Source organism: Tachyglossus aculeatus, chromosome 19 (genome assembly GCF_015852505.1).
Source record: "Tachyglossus aculeatus isolate mTacAcu1 chromosome 19, mTacAcu1.pri, whole genome shotgun sequence".
Lineage (NCBI taxonomy): Eukaryota > Metazoa > Chordata > Mammalia > Monotremata > Tachyglossidae > Tachyglossus > Tachyglossus aculeatus.
Window position 1 is genome coordinate 36,254,447 of NC_052084.1, and position 9,226 is coordinate 36,263,672.

The following is a 9,226-nucleotide window of genomic DNA, read 5'->3' on the forward strand; positions in this document are numbered from 1 at the left end:
TGCTATTGATGCCTGTCTACTTGTTCTGTTCTGTTTTGTTGTCTGTCTCCTCTCTTCTAGACTATGAGGCTGTTGTTGGGTAGGGATTGTCTTTATTTGTTGCCGAATTGTTCTTTCCAAGCGCTTAGTACAGTGCTCGGCACACAGTAAGCGCTCAGTAAATACGATGGAATGAATTGAATGAATAAAATGGGGTTCAGACTGAGCCCCACGCAGGACAGGGACTGCATCCAGCCTGATTTGCTTGCATTCGCCCCAGCGCTTAGTACAGTACCTGGCACATAGTAAAACGTGGCATAATGGATAGAGCCCGGGCTTGGGAGTCAGAAGATCGTGGGTTCTAATCCTGCTCTGCCACTTGTCTGCTGTGTGACCTTGGGCAAGTCACTTCACTTCTCTGGGCCTCAGTTACCTCACCTGTAAACTGGGGGTTGAGACTGTGAGCCCCACGTGGGTCAGGGACTGTGTCTAACCCGATTTGCTGGTATCTACCCCAGCGTTTAGTACAGTGCCTTGCATTTAGCGCTTAACAAATACCATTATTATTATTATTATATACCATAATTGCAGCATGGACTAGTGGCGAGAGCATGGGCTTAGGAGCCAGAGGTTGTGGGTTCTAGTTCTGGCTTTGCCACTCGTTTGCTGTGTGACCTTGTGCAAGTCACTTCACTTCTCTGTGCCTAAATTACCTCATCTGTAAAATGGGAATTGAGACTATGAACCCCACGTGGGACAACCTGATTACCTTGTATCTACCCCAGTGCTTAGAACAGTGCTTGGCACATAGTAAGCCCTTAACAACTACCACAATAATAATACTTATTATTAGGGTGACCACGGGATGCCTGGAACTCCTCCGGGTGCCCCGGGGTTCAGGGGAGATGGTCTTGACCCTCCCAACCTTTAGCTCGGATTTCCTTTCTCCAAACAGTCCGGGCTAGTCCCGCTACCCCCACCTCCCTCGCCCCCTCCTCGCAGTTTAACCGAGAAGGCCCACCCCAAAAGGGGATGGAGCATAAACCTTCATTTCCTCTTCTCCCAACCCCTTCTGTGGCGTTCTTGCACTTGGATTTGCATCCCTTTTTTCACCCCAATTTATTCATATTAATGTGTGTCCTCATTGTACCTCGTTCTCGCCTGTCCTGCCGTCGACCCCCGTCCCACGTCCTCCCCATAGCCTGGAACACCCTCCCTCCACACATCCCGCCAAGCTAGCTTTCTTCCTCCCTTCAAAGTCCTGCTGAGAGCTCACCTCCTCCAAGAGGCCTTCCCAAACAGAGCCCCCGTTTTCTTCTCCTCCTCCCCACCCCACCGCCCTACCTCTTTTCCCTCCCCACAGCACCTGTATATATGTTTGTACAGATTTATTGCTCTATTCATTTTACTTGTACATATTTACTATTCTATTTATTCTGTTAATGATGTGCCTTTAGCTTAATTCTATTTGTTCTGACGACTTGACACCTGTCCACATGTTTTGTTTTGTTGTCTGTCTCCCCCTTCTAGACTGTGAGCCCGATGTTGGGTAGGGGCCATCTCTATATCTTGCCAACTTGTACTTCCCAAGTGCTTAGTACAGTGTTCTGCACACAGTAAGTGCTCAATAAATACGATTGATTGAAAGAATGAATGTCTCCCCCTCTAGATAGTAAACTCGTTGTGGGCAGGCAATGTGTCTACCAGCTCTGTTGTACTGTCCCATCTCAAGCGCTTAGTACAGTGCTCTGCACACAGTAAGTGCTCAAGAAATACAATTGATTGATTGCAGTGGCTTGTAATCGCTGCAACCTTGGGCCCCACACTCCACCCAGCCAGGACGGTCTCCTGCCCCCTCCCCATCCATGGTGGGGTCTCCTCCGGGATCCCTACATCAGAAACATCCTGGTGGGCAGGGGCAAAGAGAAGGGGGTGCTCCCACTCACCAGGTCTGGGTGCCCGTGGCGGGTCTGTGGAGGTGAGGATGAGGCTGCAGGTTCTGCAGGCCCAGGCCTAAAGAAGAAAAACAGATTTTTATGGGGAAAACCTCTTTAAAAAGGGGTCAAAGCAGGAGAGGTGACAGCAAGGGACAGAGAGAAGGTTCACTAGGTTGAGGGTTGGGGAGAAGCAGGTCAAAAGACTAGACAAGTAAGAAGGAGATAACCAACACTGGAGAAGCAGCATGGCTCAGTGAAAAGAACATGGGTTTCGGAGTCAGAGGTCATGGGTTCAAGTCCCAGCTCCACTAACTGTCAGCTGTGTGACTTTGGGCAAGTCACTTAACTTCTCCATGCCTCAGTTACCTCATCTGTAAAATGGGGATTAAGACTGTGAGCCCCCCGTGGGACAACCTGATTACCTTGTAACCTCCCCAGCACTTAGAACAGTGCTTTGCACATAGTAAGTGCTCAATAAATGCCATCAAAAAACCCAACAACTCTCCTTTACACAGGTCAAGGACATCACTGGATCCACCCGTAGGGAATCAAACTAAGCATAGCCTAACATGGCCAAAGCATGATAGAGCTTAGGGTTGGGAGTTAGGAGAGCTGAGTTCTGCTCCCTGCTGAATGACCTAGGGCTATCACTTTTTTGTTCTGGACCTCAGTTTTATCATCTGTAAAATGGAGATAAGATAAGAGCTCTCTCTATCTCATAGGCTGTGGAAGAGGGACTGCGCTTGATCTGACTACCTTGTATCTACACCAGTGTTTGACACATAAATACAATCATAATTACAACAGTGATTATTGTTTTTATAATAATAATAATAATGACATTTACTAAGCACTTACTATGTGCAAAGCACTGTTCTAAGCACTGGGGAGGTTACAAGGCCAGTGTTCTGCCTAATCAGAAGAACTGGAAACAGTCTTTAGTTCTGGTTGTTTATTCATTCAATCATATTTATTGAGTGCTTACTGTGTGCAGAGTACTATACTAAGTGCTTGGAAAGTACAAGCTGGTTATAATTGTCTTCACCTGTGTATGGTCCAGGCTAATATGCGATTCAATTTTCTTCAGGCTTTTTGTTTATTCCTGTCATTACGTTGACTTTGCAAAGGGATTCATACCAGTTTTTGCTTTAGTCTCCTTTCACTAAGCCTATCTTGCTTTTCCACCCTCCTCTAAACTTGTGTCTCTGGTATGGCTCCCCTATCCCCTTCCTCTCCATCCCAGTCTTGGCCACAGAGGAACTTGTACTGTCACTTTCCAACCTAAAGAAAGCCCATGGGTTTCACGAGAGCATAAACAAAAATAATTCCTCATCATTCAATTCAAGTCATTGCAGGTATGAAACTAAACCGAGACTCACTAATGTTTCTTTCTGAAGGTATCTCAATTAAATGAAAAACACTTCTTCCAAACACTCTGCATTCATTTTGGATAAGCACAGGTGCAGAGGAGGATCCTGCAAAGAGTCACTTAATCCTCTTTCCTTTAAACTCTGAGTTCAAAGTCTTGAAGAATCATGGCTCACTGCTTAAGTTCAGGGCATTAAAGAACACCTGGCAACCATGCGTGTTCTGATATTTGCATTTAAAATGGAGGAAAATAGAGTTGTTACAAGAGGTGCGGTTTTGGCAGCTGTGCTTTGCCTTGGTGCTCCGGGGCTGATGTGGCATACGTGAAAGATAATGCTGATATTAGCTATCCTTGAAATTGGTAGCACAACCGACCAGTTGCCGCAAACATCAAACCACAGGTGTTCATTCCATTTCCTGGACTTTGGGGTCTCCAGTCAAGGGGGCAATGGGGTGAGAGGTCACGGTTATCCTCAATCTCCATTTTCTTCCTGCATTCCCAAGTGCACAGTGTAAATTTCCCAAGGGCAGGATCATGTCTTTTACATATCTGTTGCATTCGCACAGGCACTCTTCACAGTATTCTGCACACAGCGGGTACACAACGAATGATGATAACAGTGATGATCTAATGGAGGTTTTATAATGTACAATGTACATATTGAATATGGCTCTTGACCCTCTGACACAAAATCAAAGTTGTGCAGGGTCACTTGGACTGTAAATAGGTTTTGTGCATGAAATTCCTGTTCGCGTGTCACCATGTGCTATAGTCCCGCTCCCCTAATTGCTGGTTGCACTCCATGACCTATTCATTCATTCATTCGATTGTATTTATCGAGTGCTTACTGTTCGTTCATTCAATCATATTTATCAGGCACTTACTATGTGCAAACACTGTACTATGTGCTTGGGAGGTACAATACAGCAATAAACATACACATTCCCTGCCCACAACGAACCTACAGTCTAATAATAATAATGATGATGGCATTTATTAAACACTTTCTATGTGCAAAGCACTGTTCTAGGCACTGGGGAGGTTAAAAGGTGATCAGGTTGTCCCACGGGGGGCTCACAGTCTTAATCCCCGTTTATGGATGAGGTAACTGAGGCACAGAGAAGTTAAGTGACTTGCCCAAAGTCACACAGCTGACAATTGGCAGAGCCGGGATTTGAACCCATGAACTCTGACTCCAAAGCCTGGGCTCTTTCCACTGAGCCACGCTGCTTCTCTGGGAATGTGTATAGTGGGACTGTGGCTGGTGCGGATGAGAGAGTGTGAGTGGCACTCAAAAATTTATTAATTCTAGAATCAATTCCTTCAATCAGTTTCTTGGTTCTGAAGTTTCAGGGCCAAGGCTTGTCTGTCAATCCCAATGGGAGACTCCATCAATCAATCAGTTGTATTCATTGAGCGCTTACTGTGTGCAGAGCACTGTACTAAGCGCTTGGGAAGTACAAGTTGGCAACATATAGAGACAGTCCCTACCCAACAGTGGGCTCACAGTCTAAACCACACTCATCATCAGTCATCATCAGTGATGACAGTGATGTGATGTGATGACAGTCATCATCACTGTCATTTCAAGATTAGGGTGCACAGGGACCGGTGCCCTCCAAACCCTTGGAAATGGGGAGATTTGGAAAGGCTGTGGGTGGTTGTCATTTTGCAGTGACGTTGTTAAAACCCGCTATTTCCTCTCCATTCAAACTGCTACCCTGCTGATCCAAGGACTTAATCTATTCTACTTTTACTACTGCATCTGCCTCCTCGCTGATCTCTTGGACTCCAGTCTCTTCCCACTCCAACCCATAGTTTACTCTGCTGAGGAGTAGGGAGAAGGGGCAATTTGTCACAATGTTCAGGTCTGTGCAAGACAAAGGCTAAGGTTTTCAGTGCCTGGTTGGGTTGACCACCAGTAGGACTCTGATGTGTGCTTTTGTTTTACTGGCTGGTTCCAATTCGAGGACATGCACATTAGGAAAGCAGTGCAGCCTAGCAGAAAGAACGGACCAGGATGGCAGGAGGCCTTGTTCTAATCTTGGCTCTCCTTCTGCTCTGATGAATGACCCCGGGGAAATCATTCAACCAATGAATCAATCAATTAATCAATCAATCAATCATATTTATGAAGTATGCAGAGCACCGTACTAAGTGCTTGGGAGAGTACAATACAACAGAGCTGGTAGACACGTTTCCTGCCCCAAATGGGAATAAGATATCTTTTATTGCTACCAAAAAAGTTGTAAGCCTTCTATAGGACATGGACTGCGTGTGATCTGAGTATCCTGAATCTACTTCAGTGGTCTGCACAGTGGTTGACACATAATAAGGGCATAATAACAACAATAATAATAATTCTCAAAAATAACAATTTTAGCCCATCAGATACTCATTTATGTGGTTCCGAATGCAAAAGGAGTGAAGGTTAAACCTCAATTAATTTTCCTGATATTTCTCTGATTGTCTGCTCAGTGGATTTATCTTTCAGACACTCACCGGCAATTGGAAAGTACAGGCTAAGATCAGTTTGACTTGATTAGACTTTGGGAGTGAATCGTTTAAGGACTGGGTGCTACCAGAACTTGTATCAGTCCAACAGAAATGATGAAAAATGTAATTGTATGATAAGGATAGAGAATCTCATTTATGGGAGGTCAAACCAATACGCCAGTCAAACCTCTCTTTAATCATTTTTTGAATGAATCATCATCTCAAAAAGTCTGCTTCCATTCCAAACCATTAACTGCAGGGCTGGGGGGAAAGGTGAAAGATTCAAAGTGAAAATGCTCTCAGCTCATCCCCAAAAATATGTTCATTATTCAAACAACATCCCTCTCCAATCAGGCTCCTTGAATTCCATATGTTAGGAAAGAAAACTCCAGAACAATTTGCTTTTGCCAAGCTTGTGCAGGGCAGTAACTCAACCAATCAATCAATCATCACCATGTTTTGTGCACTGACCGTGTACAAAGCACTGTACTAAAGCACTTGGGAGAGTGCAGTAGGGTTAGAGGTCATAATCCCTGTGCTCAATAAACTTTCAATCTAGCAGTGAGGACAGCTCTTTTACTCACCACCAGGCTTAGTGAGTTCCAAGAAGGATGCAGGGACTGGGAACTTCTTTTTGCTGCTTCGGTTCCTGTTGGCCTTCCTTCCACTTTGGACCACGTGTGGGGCTGAAACGGAGACCTCTAGGTACTACTCACCCTGGCCACTGACCTGGTCATGCTGGAGGACTTGGAGAGGCTGTGACAGCAGCATTGGCCTATTGGAGGCTAGGAAGATAGGTAGGTAGAGGCTAGAAGGGAAGATGTCTACCAATTCTGATGTATTGTGCTCTTCCAAGTGCCGAGTATAGGGCTCTGCGCACAGTAAGCGCTCAATAAATACCATTGATGATGATGATATTAGAAAGCGCACATACTGTACTTTTGTGAGACACTTGGCAGGAGCTTCTAGCTTCTCTTCCCACAACACTCACACTCATGAACACAATCTCTCTATCAGTAGAGTTGTCTTCGAATCAAAGGAAGCTCTATTCCCATTGGTCCATTTATTTGTCATGCAGCTGGACCATATCTAAGGCCAGGCCTACTGGTTTGGTTAAGAGAGCTGCTTTCTTTAATCTTTCTCTCCCTTTCTTTCTCCTTGTCAGTACTCCTGCTGGTCTTCTCTCCAGAGACTGAGGGGGAGGCAAAAAAAGGGGGAAAAGAAGGTGGAATTGGGGAGGGACAGAGTTTTTCCTCTTAAAAAGAAGGACAGGATAAAGCCTCACAGAGATGAAAAAATATATACACCAAGGAAAAAAAGCATAAAGGTAGAACGTACCAAATGCAAATGTTTCACTGCAGAATGTCCTTTTAGAAAGAGAAGAGTAGGAACTAGATGGTCCAGTCGTGAAATGTTAATTAGGCAGATAGACTCCTGGACCAGTCAGGAGCCAAACTCTAAGGCCCAGTCTGATAGAAAAGACTTTTGGGCCTCTTCCAATCAGTCCTAAACTGATCCATAAATATGTTGACAGAAAGACCTGAATGAGAATGAACCTGCCTCCAATCGTTGACATACCTTCAGAATATATGTATATATGTTTGTACGTATTTATTACTCTATTTATTTATTGTATTTATACATATTTATTCTATTTATTTTATTTTGTTAATATGTTTTGTTTTGTTGTCTGTCTCCCCCTTCTAGACTGTGAGCCCACTGTTGGGTAGGGACTGTCTCTATATGTTGCCAACTTGTACTTCCCAAGCGCTTAGTACAGTGCTCTGCACACAGTAAGCACTCAATAAATACAATTGATTGAATGAATGAATGAATATTTTTGTTGCCAGTAGGTATTGATTTTTGGGGGGTTGCCCAGGCCAACAATATTTCTTCTCTCCTTTAAGAAACAAGACACCAAAGTTTAATGGAAACTACATTCTTCTGGTCATTTGTAACAAAGGGCATGCCCTCAACCTAGGATTTCAGTTCATGAAATCCAAGACAGCTTTTAGTCTGGTCAACCTAGCAGATGGGGACTCTAGGCTCAGAGGTGTTAAGTGACTGGACTAAACCACCCAGTATGTTGGTTGCAGAGCTAAGATTAGAATGTCACAGCCTCTGAGACAGGCTATTATTGCTAAGGGCTAAATATGATGTTTAAACATAATCCTCATGGTGGACTGACTTAATAAAATTAACTCACAGCTATCCAAAGTAGATTGCCCAATTTGTGGAAAACTGTGCTTACCTCTCCCTACCTTTCACAATTCACTAATACAGTTCTTAACCAGAGTAAGTTTCCCTTCTCATTAACAGTCCTGTTCAAGGGCAGAGAAGTATGAAGAGTGAAATCAATGGCTAAATTGAGGTTACAGGTTATTCTGGGTTTCCCATAGCTGGCAGCTTCTCCGGTAGCCCAGATAATAGTTGTCTGAACTCTGATATTTACACTGGAGAGTTGGAAGGCATGGGGAAGATTTGAAGGAGCAATGGCAAACAAGATGAGGATCTGCAGATGAAAGGACATGCAGCCCAATGGTGTTAATTGTGACTTGGAGTTATAATAACAATAATAATAATGATGGCATTTATTAAGCGCTTACTATGTGCAAAGCACTGTTCTAAGCACTGGGGAGATTACAAGGTGATCAAGTTGTCCCACAGGGGGCTCATAGTCTTAATCCCCATTTTTACAGGTGAGGGAACTGAGGCCCAGAGAAGTTAAGTGACTTGCCCAAAGTCACACAGCTGACAAGTGGTGGATCTGGGATTTGAACTCATGACCTCTGACTCCAAAGCCCGTGTTCTTTCCACTGAGCCATGCTGCTTCTCTTATGTTATGTTGCCACACAGATGAGAATTTTTAATGCTGCTTACATGACTGAAGAAAGAGGAGACTCTCGTAGTTGACCTTTTAAAATTATATATATATGTATATATATATATATATTTCATATATATATATATATATATATATATGTTGAATAATTGGGATGCTGACAGAGGAGCACGGCTAGGTTGGGTGAAAGCCTGAAGTTAATGTGTGTATGACAAACAGTGCCAATAAAGACTGGAAGTAGCTTCATAACATACTTGAGGAAGGTGGGAAAATGGAGAAGAAATTGAAACTGGTTATTTTGGTTATTGGTATGTAGGTTCTTCTCATATCTTTTTCTTTCCTAATTCTGCAAATCATTTAAGAGTCTCTCTCTTCTTTAGCCATTTGGTTATTTGTTTATATTAATTTCTGTTTCCCTCTCTGGACTGCAAGCTTATTATGGGCAAGGAATATGTCTGCTTATTGTTGTATGGTACTCTCCCAAGTAATTAGTACAGTGCTTTGCACACAGCAAGTGCTCAATAAATATGATTGAATAAATGAATGAATTCCTTGATATCAGTTAACCTTACTGTGACTATAGAAAGCACATCACCTTGTGTG